Source organism: Leptonychotes weddellii, chromosome 1 (genome assembly GCF_054177405.1).
Source record: "Leptonychotes weddellii isolate Sample4059 chromosome 1, ASM5417740v2, whole genome shotgun sequence".
NCBI lineage: Eukaryota > Metazoa > Chordata > Mammalia > Carnivora > Phocidae > Leptonychotes > Leptonychotes weddellii.
The window spans coordinates 56,382,285-56,398,366 of NC_138369.1; positions in this window are offsets into that span (position 1 = coordinate 56,382,285).

Here is a 16,082-nt window from a genome sequence, read left to right on the forward strand (position 1 = left end):
TTCCCCCAACTTCATCCCTATCATTTCTTCCCTCACTCTTCGTCCCACCAGCCTGGGACACATGGCCTAGCATAATGGTCATGCATTGTCAGCACCCATCTCGTTCTCTTCATTAAACTCACCTGGCAAACCCCTGGTTCTGTGGATTTCCACCCACTCCGGGTCTGCACCCTGGCAGCTGGAGGTGGCTGGGGAAACCCGCTGAGCCACGCTCACTTGCTCTTTTGAGAGTCAGGACCACCCACTTCAAACGGGGCCCTTTGTGCTCTTCGGGTCCCACCTCATTCCCTTGTCGGTCCACAGCCCTACCTGGCATGTCCCCCTCCTCACTCTGCTGAGGCCTGAGCTTCCTGCTTCACCGAGAAGAAGCGAGTGACCGCAGAGCTGCCTTGTTCTCCCCACCACTTCGACAACCCACTTCCATCTGTCCCACCAACTCTGCCTTTGTTCCCCTCATGATGGTTGAGCCCAATTCTCTCATCTGAAGCCAACGCCTCCACTTTTCCACCGAGCCCGTGCCCTCATACCTCCTCAAGGATAAAGCTCCCCCTGCTGAAAAGGGTGGCTCCTCTCGGCTGGATCCCTCCCATTCCATCAGCCCTTGACCATGCTGTAGCAGCTCCCATCTTCAGAAACAAAACAAATGAATGTCAACAAATCACTGCTATGTCCTCACGTGTCTCTCTCTCTCACTTTTTAAAGATTTTATTTATTTATTTGAGAGAGAGAGAGAGAGAACATGAGTGGGAGGAGGGGCAGAGGGGGAGAGAGAGGCAGGCTCCCTGCTGAGTAGAGAGTCCAACGTGGGGTTCGATCCCAGGACCTTGGGATCATGACCTGAACTACAGGCAGACGCTCAACCAACAAAGCCACCCAGGCGCCCCTCACCTTATTTCTGTCTGAACCACTGAAATCAGGGATTTGCTCCACCATTGCACTAGGATAACTCTTTCCAAGGTCATGAGCGGCCTCCAAAGAGTCCAATCCTCTGGTTGATTCTCAGTGCTTATCTTGCTCAAACTATCAACAGCATGTGATGTTGTTGGCCATTCTCTCCTCTTGGCTTCTGAGACATTCCTCTCTTGTTTCTCACCTCACCCTACTGGCCACCTCTCTCCTCAGTCTCATTCCCCAGCCTATTTAAAGGCCCCAAGGATCGTTGCTGCAACCATTTTCCTTCTCCACCTGTACTCATTCCCTAGCTGAACTCATTTGGTCTCATGGCTTCAGACATCATTCAAGTGCTTGACAACTCCAGAACATACCTCTCCAGCCCAGCACTTTGCCACCAAACTCCAGACTTGTAGATCTAACTGCTCATTCAACATCTCCACTTAGATGTTGTATCAGGCCGCCATAACAAAATACCACAGACAGAGTGGCTTCAACAACAGAAATTATTTTCTCAGGGTTCTGGAAGCAGGGTGGGTTTCTCCTGACACTCGTCTCCCTGGCTTGCAGATGGCTGCCTTCTCACTGTGTCCTCACATGACCTTTCCTCTGCACGTGTGTAGGGAGGGAGAGAACTCTGGTGTCTCTTCCTCTTATAAGGACACCAGTGCTATCAGATTAGGGCCCCATCCAAATGACCTCATTTAACCTTAATTATGTCCTCACAGGTCCTATCTCCAAATATGGTCACACTGGGAGTTAAGGCTTCAACACACGAATTTGGAAGGGACACAATTCAGTCCATAGCAGATGTGTAGTGGACATCTCAGACTTAACGTATCCATTACTAAGCTCTTACTCTTCCCTCCAAAACATGTTCCCCATTGCAGCCTTTCCCTTTTTGGTGAATGGAAACTCTGTCCTAATTGCTCAGCCCCAAACCTCACCATGACCCTTGACTCCTCTCTTTAGCTCACATTGCACATTTCAATCCATCAGCAAATCCTGTTCTCTCTACTTTCAGAATGTGTCCAGATTCTAAACCACCTTTGCCCACCCCCACTGCTATTACTCTGATCTAAACCATCATCATTTTTATTTTATTTTTTTTAAATTTTTTTTTAAAGATTTTATTTATTTATTTGAGAGAGAGAATGAGAGACAGAGAGCACGAGAGGGGAGAGGGTCAGAGGGAGAAGCAGACTCCCCGCTGAGCAGGGAGCCCGATGCGGGACTCGGTCCAGGGACTCCAGGATCATGACCTGAGCCAAAGGCAGTCACTCAACCAACTGAGCCACCCAGGCGCCCATAAACCATCATCATTTTTAAACAGATTTATTATGACCGTGGCCTCCTACAATGCCTCCTGTCTGGGCCTTTGGCCTCTAACATCCTTTTTCAACGTGGCAGCCAGAACAGTTCTCCTAAATTAGAAGACCATTTCACTCTCTGCTTAACTCTCTTCTCCCAATAGATCCCGTAGCACTCTAGGGAAAGTGTCCATCCGGTGGCCAGCAAGGCCCTACAATGATCACCACTGTGATCTCTTAGCATTCCGCTGCTCACTCCCTCTGCCTCAGTCCCACTGCCTTCCTTGCTTTTCCTTGAGACCTGTTCCTACCTCAGGGCCTTTACATTTGCTGTTCTTTCCAGTTGAAATGTTATTCCACTGGATATTATATGTTCTGTTTCCCTTGTCTTCGTCTGGTGTCTGCTCAAACTTGAATTTTCAGAGGGGTCTTCTTTGAGTATCTTACAAAAAATAGGGTTCCCACTCCTGCTAGGCAAATTCTGTCTCCCTCACTCTGCTCTATGTATTCCCACAGCAGTCAACCCCGTATGACTCTCTCTCTCTAGATTTTTTCTTGGGCATTCATTTATTGTCACCTCCTCTCCTCACCAGACTGTGGTTCCATGAGGACAGGGACTTAGTCCCTGCTTTGTTCACTAGGATATCTTCAGAACCCAGAACTTGCCTGAAAATGAGTTTTCAGGACTTAGTTAGGTATTCAGTGAGTCCTAGAGGAATGAATGAATGAATGAATGAATGACTATCCTGTGTAGTGCAAGGAAGGTTGGGATATGTAGTCTTTTGGCAGACACATGTCCACTCCACATGTATGGGTACCCTATGGGTAGGGGAGAAGGGCAGAATGATGTTGGGTAAATAGCTCAGGTTGTTTGCCAAAATGTAAGGGAGTCATGTTGACTTCTGGACCCTCTTCCTTGATCCACAGCCTTGGAATGCGTTCTGTGCAGAAGCAAAATGTGCCCATGGTTGTGAGTCTTTGTGGATGGAAGTGGGATCATGCTGGCTAGACTCTGGTGAATCGGGGGCCTGTGACCTCTTGAGGAGGGGTAATCTGGGGTTGCATTGGAAGGTCCTGCCTCAAGGCCTATGAGGCCTGGTCTGATGGGGCTGATGGGCAGAAACATGGGCCACAGGCCTAACTCAGCATGTGGCAGAGAGGGCTGTGTGGGTGTGCCATCCTAAATGTGCCCTTCTGGGCACACTCCCATCTTCCTGCTTCTTTCCTTAGGGCTTTGCCTATCATTCCCACACCTGGCCGCAGCCCAGACTCGCTTGTGACAATACCAAAAATTGAGGTTTAAGGTCTCACTGAAGAATTCTTCACAAAAGATATGTTGTAAACCAACAGGGACTGAATTCCACTTGGTCACCTGTGGACCAATTAGTTGGATGCACAAGTCACTGTTTGCTGCTTAAAATAGCCACCACCTGTTAAACTCACAACTCTATGGATTGGCCATTTGGGCTGGGATCAATGGGAGGGTCTTCTGATCTCAGCTAGCTCACTCATGCAACCAGAGTTAAGTGCTGGGTCGGCTGAGTCTGGCTGTCGCAGGGGCCAGGGTGACTGGTCTCTGCTTCATGTGGTCCCCAGAGTCCATAGGCTAGCCTGGGCTTGTTCCTTCACGTGTCAGGGGTGCAAAGAGGGCAAGTACAAGCATGTAGAGCTTCTTGAGGCCTGGACTCAGAGTTGGACTCCATTGCTCCTACTACATACTGTCAGTCAAAGCAAAACAAGGCCAGGCCAGATTCAAGTGTTGGGGACACAGACTCCACTTCTTTCTTTTTTAAAATTTGAGTAGAGGTGACATACAATGTTCCATTAGTTTCAGGTGCATGACATAGTGATTCAACAAGTCTCTATGTTATCCTGTGCTCACAAGTGTAGCTCCCATCTCTCACCATACAGCACGATTACAATACCATTGACTAGATTCCCTGTGCTGTGTCTTTCATCCCCGTAACTTACACATTTCATAACTGGAGGCCTGTACCTCCCCCTCTGCTCCCTCTCCCCTCACCCATTGTGCCCCCCGCCTCCGGCCATTGTCAGTTCTCTGGACTTATAGGTCTCATTCTGCTTTTTGTTTGTTCACTTTTTTTTTTTAATGTTCCACATATGAGTGAAATCAAATGGTATTTGTCTTTCTCAGTCTGACTTTTTTCACTTAGCAAATACCCTCTAGGTCCATCCATGTTGTCTCAAATGGCACAATCTCATCCTTTTTTATGGCTGTATAATATTCCTCTGTGTGTGTGTGTGTGCACGCGTGTGTGTGTGTGTACCACATCTTTCTTATCCGTTTGTCTATTGGCGAACACTTAGTTTGCTTCCATATCTTGGCTATTGTAAGTAATGCTGCTAGAAATTTGTGTTTTTGTTTTCTGTGGGTAAATACCCAGTAGTGGAATTACTGGGTCGTAGGGTAGCTCCATTTTTAATTTTTTGAGGAACCTCCATACTGTTTTCCACAGTGGCTGCACCAGTTTGCATTCCCATCAACAGTGTGCATGTATTCCTTTTTCTCCACATCCTCACCCACACTTATTTTTGGTTTTTTTGGTTTTAGCCATTCTGACAGGTTGAGGTGATATCTCATTGTGGTTTTGATTTGTATTTCTCTGATGATCAGTGATGTGCAGCATCTTTTCATGTGTCTGCTGGCCATCTGGTTGTCTTCTTTGGAGAAATATCTATTCTGATCCTTTGCCCATTTTTTAATCAGATGGTTTGTGTTTTTGGTGTTGAGTTGTATGAGTTCTTTATAATTTTGGATATTAACCTCTTATTGGCTATGTCATTTCCAAATATCTTCTTCTATTCAGTAGGTTGCCTTTTATCTTAATGATGATTTCCTTTGCTGTGCAAAAGCTTTTTATTTTGATGTAGTCCTGATGGCTTATTTTTGCTTTTGTTTCCCTTGCCTTCGGAGACATTATCTAGAAAAGATGTTGCTACAGCTGATGTCAGAGGAATTATTGCCTGTGCTTTTTTAAGGATTTTTATGGTTTCAGGTCTCACATTTAGATCTTTAATCCATTTTGAGTTTATTTTGGTGAATGATGTAAGACAGTGGTCCAGTTTCATTTTGTTTGCACAGAGCTGTCCAATTTTCCCAACACCATTTGTTGAAATGACTGTCTATTCTCCAGTGGATCGTCTTGCTTCCTTTGTCATAGGTTAATTGGCCATATAAGCATACGGGTTTATTTCTGGGCTCTAATTCTGTTCCACTGATCTGTGTGACAGACGCCACTCCTTCATGAGAGGAGTTGCCAAGTGCCATTGTGGCGGGGTGTGGGTGGAGGCAGGGGGCAAACTTTGGCCATGTTTATAAATTCTGGACCACAGACGGCCAGTGGGCAGATGCCACAAGTGTGAGCAAGAAAAGGAAGCAATGTCCCTTCATTCCTAGGCCACCACATTTTCTGGTTTCTGTAGGCCCTTGGTGCACTGCTCTGATTGCAGGGGCTGACGGGTTTTGTGGGGGTCCTCTCTCCCCTGACCTTGGGCTCCTCTGACCTTGGGCTCCACGGCCACATCTGTGAGCCATGTGACCACTCTCTCTGATAGGCTTCATGGAAGCTCTCCGAGGCATCCTAGTGCTTAAGAGCCTCCTGACTTTCCCGGTCAGCTGTCAGAGTTGCTGGCAAGGCTTCAGACATTCATATCTAATCCCGTGCACTGATTAATGGAGGTGGTTTCGCTTTAATTGTCCCTCTGAGGCAGCCTGTCTCCTGGCGGCCCCGGGCAGAAGCTGCTCGCAGGTCTGTGGCCATTTATGGGCAGAGCCAGAGCCCTGAGATGCTCATGGGGGGAACACAATGGGCTTGGGGGTGTGGGGGACGTCCTGCCCGGTGACCCTGGCAAATCACCGTGTTCCTGCCTCCACCAACGCGCCCCGAAGTGTCATTTCCTTCGTCTTATAAATTATCTAATAATGTCTCTTGCTCTTGCCATCATGTTTCTCCCTCTTTACCAGATCATGACCATCTGCAGACTAACATGCTTTATGGCTCTGACCTTAAAATGCAAGGCTGTCGGGACTCCACACCTTCCGCCACCTGTTACTTCATTGCTCTACTCTTTAGAGAACTCTTCAAAAAGAGGTAACTGTACACCTGAAACTAATATAACACCGTATGTTAACTATACTCACCCCTCCCCGGGAGCTGCTCTCCGCCGGGTCAGCTGCTATGACCAGTGGTCGATCTAGGTCTCTATCTGAAAGGCCACAGGTGGTTCCTTTCTCCTCTGAGAAACCCTCCCCTTGCTTGGCTTCCGGGGCGCCTGGCCCCTGCTTCTTCTCCCACCTGGCTGGCTGGTGCATCCTCGTTTCCCTGACCCCAACAATGTAGAGCCCTAAGGTTCAGGCTCCAGGCCTTTCCTCTCTTATCTACATCCCCTCGGTGATCTCATCCTGTCTCGTGGCTTGAAACACCAGCTACAAGCTGGTGACGCTCATGTTTCTATCTGCAGCCAGACCTCCTCCCTGGTCCCCAGGCTCGCACAAAGCGCCTGTTCAGTGTCTCGGCCTGGATGCTTCATGAGCATCTCCAACTTAGCACATTCAAGATGGGGTCCTGATGGTCCCCCCAGGCCTGTTCCTCCTGCTGCTGCCCCCAAATCAGCTAAAGCAGTGTCATCTTTCCAGTTTCTTGTGTGCCTTCCTGTTTCTTGCCCACCGCATCTTACAGTCACTGAACCCTCCTAACACTACCTTCAGTTTGGGGGTTTTCACTTTTCCCTTTCTGTGTTAACTTTATTTTTGAATATGTAAAGCATGATCTGGTTCAAAGTCAAAACAGCATTAAAAGGCATCCTTACAGGGGCCTCCCCGCCCTCCCTATATTCTTTACCCCATTTTCAATATTTCTTTTGGCAAAAATAAGCAAAAAATACTTATTTCCCCCTTTTTCTTAAACAGAAGTTGGCATACTGTAATGCATTGTTCTGTATTTTGTTTTTGTTTTTTTTCCCCATTTTACAGTATATTCTGGAGATCATTCCAGTTCACAGAGAACTTCCTCATTCTTAGTACAGCTGCATCAGAATTTCATTGTATGGATGTAATTTATTGAACCAGACCCCGGCTGATGAACATCTGAGTTGTTCCCAGTCTTTGGTTATTACAAATGTGGCTGCAATTAATGACCTTGTGCATATGTCGTTTTGTGCTTTGGAAGGATATCTTCAGGGTGGATTTTTGGGATGGTGGTTGGAGGAAGCCATCAACAGAATCTGGGAAGTTGCAAGGGTTTGTGTCTTACAGCAGCCCTCAGGGAGGGCATATTCTCCAATGCCCAACTTAGATCTGGCCAAGGAGAAGAATGGAGAAAGAAGAATCTCCCAGAGCAGGGGGCCAAGGGACAAAAAAACCAGTAGAACCGGGACCTACTCACGGAGCATTCCCTACCTCCTGGCTGGGAGGCCCTTGTCTTGGCTGCTCATCAGGGTTTCTGAATTACTACGGAGTGGCGCCTGCTCTGTGTCTTCTATTGTTCCCTTTTAGAATTGGCCTCTTGGTGCTGTGGAGTTCAGCTGTGTCCTTACTGACTTTCGTTCAGCCTGCTGAATCTGTTTCTTTCTTTCTTTTCTTAAAAATATTTTATTTATTTATTTGACACAGAGAGAGACATCGAGAGAGGGAACACAAGCAGGGGCAGAGAGAGAGAGGGAGAAGCAGGCTTCCCGCTGAGCAGGGAGCCCGACGTGGGGCTCAATCCCAGGACCCTGGGATCACGACCTGAGCCGAAGGCAGACACTCAACGACTGAGCCACCCAGGCGCCCCTGTCTGTTTCCGATAAAGGGATGTTGACATCTCCAACTACAATAGTGGATTCACCTATTTCTCTCTTTTGATTTTCTGCAGTTTGAATACGATATGCCTGGGTGTAGGGTTTGGGGCATTGATCCTGCTTGGTGTTCTCTGAGCTTCCTGGACCTGTGGTTTTGTATCTGACATAAATTGGGGGGAACATCTCAGTCATTATTCCTTCCAATATTTCTTCTGTTCCTTTCTTTCTTCTTCTGGTGTTCCCAGTACGCGTATGTTACACCTTTTGTAGTTGTGCCACGGTTCCTGGATATTCTGTTCCATTTTTTCCCGTCTTTGTTTTCTTCGCTTTTCAGTGTGGGGAGTTTCTACTGACAGAACCACAAGCTCAGAGAGTCTTTCCTCAGCCATGTCCCATCTACTAAATGAGCCCGTCAGAGGCATTGTTCATTTCTGTTACAGTAGTTTTGATCTCTAGCCTTTAAAAAAAGTATTTCTTAGAATTTCCATCTCTCTGCTTACCTTACCCACCTGTAGTTGTTTGCTGTCCACTTTTTCCATTGAAGCCCTTAGCATAGTAGTCAGACTTATTTAAACTCCTGGTCTGATCATTAACATCCCTGCCATATCTGAGTCTGGTTCTGATGCTCACCCTGTCTCTCCAAACTGTGTAATTTGCCTTTTAGTATGCTTTGTAATTTGTGTTGAAAGCCAGGCAAGTATTGCCTGGTGGGTTCAGACAACTTGTCTTTTTGGTTCATAGGTCTCTGGATCAAGAGAAACCATAATACTCCTGATACAGAGGCAAGTCATCCCTAGATGGACTTTGAGTTTGATGCCATGATTGGCTTTTTCTGCCTTGGGAAGAGGACGAATATATTTTGTCTGACTATTGGACGATTGGAAAGATGGATAGTGTGTGATTAGGTTTGTTCCTCACGCCATTTTTAGCTCTCTACCACCCAGACACTTGGTAAATTGTATTCCTTCATCCTCTGTGGTTGGTGGGTCACATGACCAGTTCTACAAATGAGTTGTGAGTAGAACGCAAAAGCCCAGATCTGAACTTTTCCTTGATGATGTGAGACCTTCCAGAATTATTTTTCTGCCTTCCATGACAACCAGTAATGTCTCCTCAGTCAGCTACTAAGTGAAGGTGGGTGGAGCAAGGTCCCTTCTGACCTGCAATGGGCACATAGTTTCAGTGGGCAATGAACCTCTAAGCAATGATGATCTGGGGGTTACTCGTTAACTTAGATAATGCAGCTTGACCTGATACCCCTTTTTCAGGTCTTGACTCACACGCCACATTTTCCTCCAGGCCTTCCTGGATGCTAGTATAAAATAGCAGCCCACACCCATCCTGGTGCTCTACCCTCTTCCCCACTTTATATTTCTCCATAACGACCATCTCCATCAAACATTATAGAGTTTGCTCAGTTATCCCATTTATTATGTGTCTCTCTTAACCATCAGAATGTGAGCCCATAAAGGCAGGGATAGTCTGAGTTTGGGTTCCACTGAAAGCAGACCATGACGTAAGGGCTTTGGTGCCAGTTGTTCATTTTGGAGGTGACTCCAAGGAGCCCAGGAGAGAAGGTTGGGGAAGAGAGACAAGGAAGGGGGCAAAACCACTAAGGGATGCATTAATCTGCTCATTCCTGCTCTGGCAACTGGGGTTCAACCCTTTTGAGATGCTTCGAGAAGCCCTGTCAAACCAGCCTCAGAGATTTCCTACCTAGAGATAAAAACAAAAACAAACAAACAAAAAACTGGAGCATTTGTACCCTGGCTCCTGTCCCTTGTTGGCTTCAGTCTGCCCTGAGGGCCCAAAACCTCTAGCACATCGAGACAGCCGTGTGAACAGGCTGAACAAGCTTCCAGTGCCAGAAAAAGTCTTCAGGGGGAGAAGCAGAGAGATGCACACAGTCTCCCTGAGAAGGAATGGTCCACCACCATTGCAGGTGGGTCAAAGGGGCATGTTGGGGGGGGGAGGGGCAGGGGTGAGCATCCACAGCATCGACCATAGGAATTTTTGTTTTTTTATTCCCTAATGTATCATCACCTAAATTTTTTGTAATAAATGAATGAATACTAGAGTAGACCCTTGTGAGTATGTCCCCAGCACCCAGTTTCCCTTTTCTTATCGACTTCTTTTCTCTTTTCCTTTGAGAAACCTCTTCTCCCAATTTCTCAGCCTGGAGCTTTGGTTGGGATGGTCCTCACCACTAGTTCCTGGGTATGGGCCACTCCCCGACCCCAAAGGCTTAATCCAGTCAACTGCTCTTACTCACTTCTTTTGCTCTCCCCCACCACAGTGATCTGTTCTGGGACAGACACATACCTCATTTGGGACCAGTGTGAGAGAGTGAATTCCAGGGCTCCCTCTCTCTTTCTTTGAGTAATGTGTGGTGTAAAGGTGTGAGGTCTGGGACAACTGCAGCCATTTTGCCACCATGGGAAAGCAAGGAACTTCTGGACTGACTTCATGAAGGCCAAAGAGAAAGCCCATAAGAAAGTAGGGAGAATCTAAGTCTCTGGAGACATCTTTTGGAGCTGCTGGATCAAGTCTCACTTGAAGCTAAGATTAAATCTAGGTTTTTAACTGACATACCCAATAAAAATTCCTTTATATTATGAGTCAGTTTGAGGTGAATTTTCTGTCCCTTTTGACTGAAAGAGACCTCACTAATTCTATACTTGATGTACAGGTTTGTTTTTGAGGTTTAAGTAAAACAGCATTTAGGTGTGCTGGGCTGGCTCAGTACATAGAACATGTGACTCTTGATCTTGGGGTCATGAGTTTGAGCCCCGTGTTGGGTGTAGAGATTACTTCAAAAAAATAGCATTTAGTAAAGCATGGAGCACAAGTAATTCTCAATGAATGGTAACCAGTATTGTTATTATGATGTATTTATTTTTATAGTTATGTGCACTTTTTATTCTATACCCTAACATTGGCTTGTTTCTATTTATCTTTTTGCTATTATTCAATTTCTACCCCCAAAGGAGAGAAGCTGAGGGAGGGGGCTGACCAGCTCCAGCTCCTGACTACCAGCTTGAGCCTCAGTGAACAACACAGAGCCCACACAGTGCAGTTCTAATTCCTCTGACATCCCATTTTCATTCTTTGATGATATTTGTCTGTATCCAGCTTACACATAAATGTTTCCAGTAAAGTGCTCCAAATGTCTTTTTCAGAAATCTGAATCCACATGAAAACAATGGCAACAAGAAAAAGGTGTAAACTTTCCAGAACAAGCCCAGAGTTTGAAAATGTGATAAAGAGGTTATTGTGTGTCCGAACTTTTCACACAAGAATTGGAGGAGATTTAACACCAGGAATAATAAACAGAGGAAGACTAGCTAATGCAGAGCAGATGGGCCTGCAGGGCAATGCTAAGCATTTCAACATCTTTCCCCTTGGACCTTTGGAATCAAGATGACTGATGCTGGTTTCTTTAGTTGAAAATAAAGTTAATGCAGTTGGGGAAACCCATAAATATAGCTGGCTTGGTTTCTGGGATGGTTAGTGGACTAAAGTTTTTAAGAACCTACAATGTGGCCGGCCTTGGAAATTCACTACTCAAATCCTGACCACAGCTCCATTTTATAGACAAGAAAATTGAGGCTTTGAAAGTGTAAATCACTTACTGAAGGGCATACAGCCAGTAAAAGAGTGAAGCCACGATCAGTCCTAGGTCTGTCTCTGCATATGCCATGTTTCTGCAAACTAGGGTAATAGTTGAGCAGGGAAAAAGGGTCATGGTCAAATAAATTTGAGAAACACTGAGATACATATGTATTTATTTATATATAATATCTTTCTATATAGAGACATACATATATGCTATCTGTATATATATAATACATATTTATATAGTAACAGTCTTATTGAGGTATAATTGCTGTATAATAAATTATACATAATTAAACCATACAATATGGTAAGTTTTGACATATGTTTATAACCTATGAAACCATCACCACAATCAAGATAGTGAGCATATCCATTACTCTCAAAAGTTTCCTCATGCCCCTTTGTAATTCCTTCCATCTGTCCCTCCCACCCTTAATCCCAGACATCCACTGATCTGTCACTCTAGATTAGCTGCATTTTCTAGAGTTTTATATAAATGGAATCATGCAGTATGTATTCTCTTTTGCCTGTCTTCTTTCACTCAGCATGATTATTTTAAGATTCATTCACATTACATGTTTGTTCCTTTATCTTACTGAGTAGTATTCCATCGTATGAATATGCCCCACTTTGTCTATTCACCTATAGATGGACATTTACACTGTTTCCAGTTTGGGGTTAATACAAATAAAGCTGCTATGTACATTTGTGTCAAGTCTTCCTAAGACATAAGCTCTCTTTCGTCTTGGATAAATACCTAAGGGTGGAATGGCTAGGTCGTATGGTGAGTATATTTTAACTTTTAAAGAAACTGCCAAACTGTTTTCCAAAGTGGTTGCATCTTATATTCCTACCAGCAGTGTAATAGAATTCTATTTCCTCTTCACCAGCACTGTATAGCCAGTCTTTTTATTTTATTTTACTTTATTTTTTAGTGTTTTAATTTTTTAAACTTATTTTTAAATTCAGCTAGTTAACATAGAGTGTATCATTAGTTTATAGCAGCAATGTCCACAATAGCCAAACTGTGGAAAGAGCCCAGATGTCCATCAACAGATGAATGGATAAAGAAGATGTGGTTCATATATACAATGGAATATTATGCAGCCATCAAAAGGAATGAGATCTTACCATTTACATTGACATGGATGGAACTGGAGGGTATTATGCTGAGGGAAATGAGTCAATCAGAGAAAGACAATTATCATATGGTTTCACTCGTATGTGGAATTTAAGAAAGTTTTAATTTTAATTCTAGTATAATTAACATATGGTGTTATATTAGTTTCAGGCGTAGAATTTGGCGATTGAGCACTGACATACAGTACGCAGTGCTCATCACATCCCGTGCCCTCCTTAATTCCCATCACCCATTTAACCCATCCCCCCACCCACCTCCCCTCCATCAACCCTCAGTTCTCTATAGTTAAGAGTTTGTTTCTTGGTTTCTCTCTCTCTCTCTTTCCTTTGTTTGTTTTGTTTCTTAAATTCCACATATGAGTGAGATCATATGGTATTTGTCTTTCTCTGACTGACTGACTTCGCTTAGCATTATACTCTGTAGCTCGCTCCATCCGGTCATTGCAAATGGCAAGATTTCATTTTTTTATGGCTCAGTAATGGTCCATTGTATATCTATATACCACCTCTTCTTTATCCATTTATCTATCAATGGACACTTGGGCTGCTTCTATAATTTGGCAGCCAGTCTTTTTAAAGTTTTGCCATCCTAATAGATATGTAGTGGTATCAACTTTTCCTATGGTTTTAATTTGCATTTCTCTAATAACCAGTGATTTTGAGTATGTTTTCATGTGCTTGGTTACCATCTATATATCTTCTTCGTTAAGTGTTTCTTCAAATGCTTTGCATATTTTTAATTGATTTGTTTCTCTTCTTACTGAGTTTTGAGAGTTCTTAATGTATTCTGGATACAAATCTTTTTTTTTTTTTAAGATTTTATTTATTTATTTATTAGAGAGAGAGTACAAGCAGGGGGAGCGGCAGGCGGAGGAGAGGGAGAAGCAGGCTCCCCACTCAGCAAGGAGCCTGATGCAGGGCTCCATCCCAGGACCTTGGGATCATGACCTGAGCCAAAGGCATTTGCTTAACCAACTGAGGTGCCCTTGGATACAGATCTTTTAATAAATATATGTTTTGCAAAGATTTTCTCCAAGTCTGGTTTTGTATTTTTATTTTCCTAACAATGTCTCTTAAAAAACATGTTTTTAATTCTGGTGAAGTCTAATAAATATTCCACATCACTTCTATTTCATATTTTTTAAAATCTTCATTACATTGTGGAAGATTCCTTTGGATTGATTTTACAACTAAAAAAATTCGGTCTTTGGCAACCTATTCTACTATTCAGCCTATATGTTGAATTACTATCAATTATCAGATTTTTAAAATAAAAATCACCCATGAAGTTTGCAACATGGCAATCTTGCATCTCCCTGAGAATATCAATTATTCAGTACAACTCAGTCTATGAGCTCTATTTTCCTGGGTGTAAGTTCTGCACTTAGTAAGAGGGTAATGTTGGTAATGTTGGTAAGAGGGTCAGAGGGCAAATTTCTTGCACAGAGCTTGATTTTTCACAGTTGCTTGGTGACTCTTAGCTGAGGGATCATTTATTTGAGGACCTCTGTTGGCTGGTCTTTGTTTATTGCAGCCTGCCTTCAGGATAAGGGGTGAGAGTCAGACATAGTCTGACCAGGAGAGGCTTTCTTGGGGCAGAAACCCCTCATTCCTCCGTGGTGTTGCCAGGCCCTAGGATTCTGTCCCAGCTGTCTGTTTAAAGGCTCATATTCCGGGCGCCTAGGTGGCTCAGTCGTTAAGCGTCTGCCTTCGGCTCAGGTCATGATCCCAGAGTCCTGGGATCAAGCCACGCATCGGGCTCCCTGCTCCGCGGGGAGCCTGCTTCTCCCTCTCCCACTCCCCCTGCTTGTGTTCCCTCTCTTGCTGTGTCTCTCTCTGTCAAATAAATAAATTAAAAATCTTCAAAAAAAAAAAAAAAAGGCACATACTCTTTCTTCCTACATGGAGGCAGATACCTCTATAGCGGCTGCCTAGTCCAAAGGGCTATGGGTACAGGGACTGTTGACCTGACAGCTCCTATTCTGGGGTCCCAGCTGATTCCCCATCAGGCACTCAGAGCTGCTCCTCTCCTGCTGTCTGGTACCTTCAGGCTTTAAGCATCCTTGGAGCCATATCCACTCTCCACTTTTATGCAAGAGTCCTCTCCCATGTGTGCCTCAGTCTAGGGATCCTTTAAAAATCTGATTAGACTACCTTCCATATTTCAGGGATTTTGCAAGATTTATTATCCATAAGAAAACCCCTTCTAATTTCTCAACATTATTATAGATCAAACGCCATTTCATCTCATTTTTAGAGACTTGTAGTGGAAAGGGAGGCTGTAACTGATGCTCAGTCCTCCATCCTGAACTGAACCTGTGGACAATATTCACATCTGTGGAAGAATCTCTTGATATTTGAAGGCCCATTAGCTCAGACCACATATGCCAAATGTCGTGACAGTTGGTTGCAACTTTGGTATCTGCATTTCATTTGGGAAAGTTTACTGGCACCCACCTGTAGAGGGGAAAGAATGACCATTTTTAGAAATGAAAATCTGAGCATTTCTCTGCCTTATGAGAGTGTTATACCAGAGAGGCCATGGGTCTGTGCTGTAATTGACAGTGCCAGCCAGGCCCAGCCATTCACTCACTCCCACCAAGGTGCCGGACATGTGAGCAAAGCCATCTTGGACCCTCCAGAGAAGCCCAGCCACCAGCTGAGTAGCACTGACTCGCTTCAGTTGACGTCACATGAAACAAGCGAAAAATTGCCCAGCTCAGCCCCTTCCAAATTCCTGATCCACAAAAATGTGAGATACAACACAATGACTGTTCTATTTTTTTTAAAGATTTTATTTATTTATCAGAGAGAGAGAGCGCATGAGTGAGAGAGAGAACACAAGCAGGAGGAGTGGCAGGCAGAGGGAGAAGCAGGCTCCCCGCTAAGCAAGGAGCCCAATGCGGGGCTCAATCCCAGGACCCTGGGATCATGACCTGAGCCGAAGGCAGATGCTTAACCGATTGAGTCACCCAGGTGTCCCAATCCAATTGATATTTTAAACCACTAAGTTCTGGGACAGTTTGTTAGGCATCAATAGATGACCAAAATGCTTGGCACATAATAAATGCTCAATAAATATGAGCCAGAGTATTCTTTTTTTTTTTTTTTTTTATTCTTACGTTAATCCCCATACATTACATCATTAGTTCTAGATGAAGTGTTCCATGATTCATTGTTCGTGCACAACACCCAGTGCTCCATGCAGAACGTGCCCTCCTCAATACCCACCACCAGGCCAACCCATCCTCCCACCCCCCTCCCCTCTAGAACCCTCAGTTTGTTTTTCAGAGTCCATCTTCTCTCATGGTTCGTCCACCC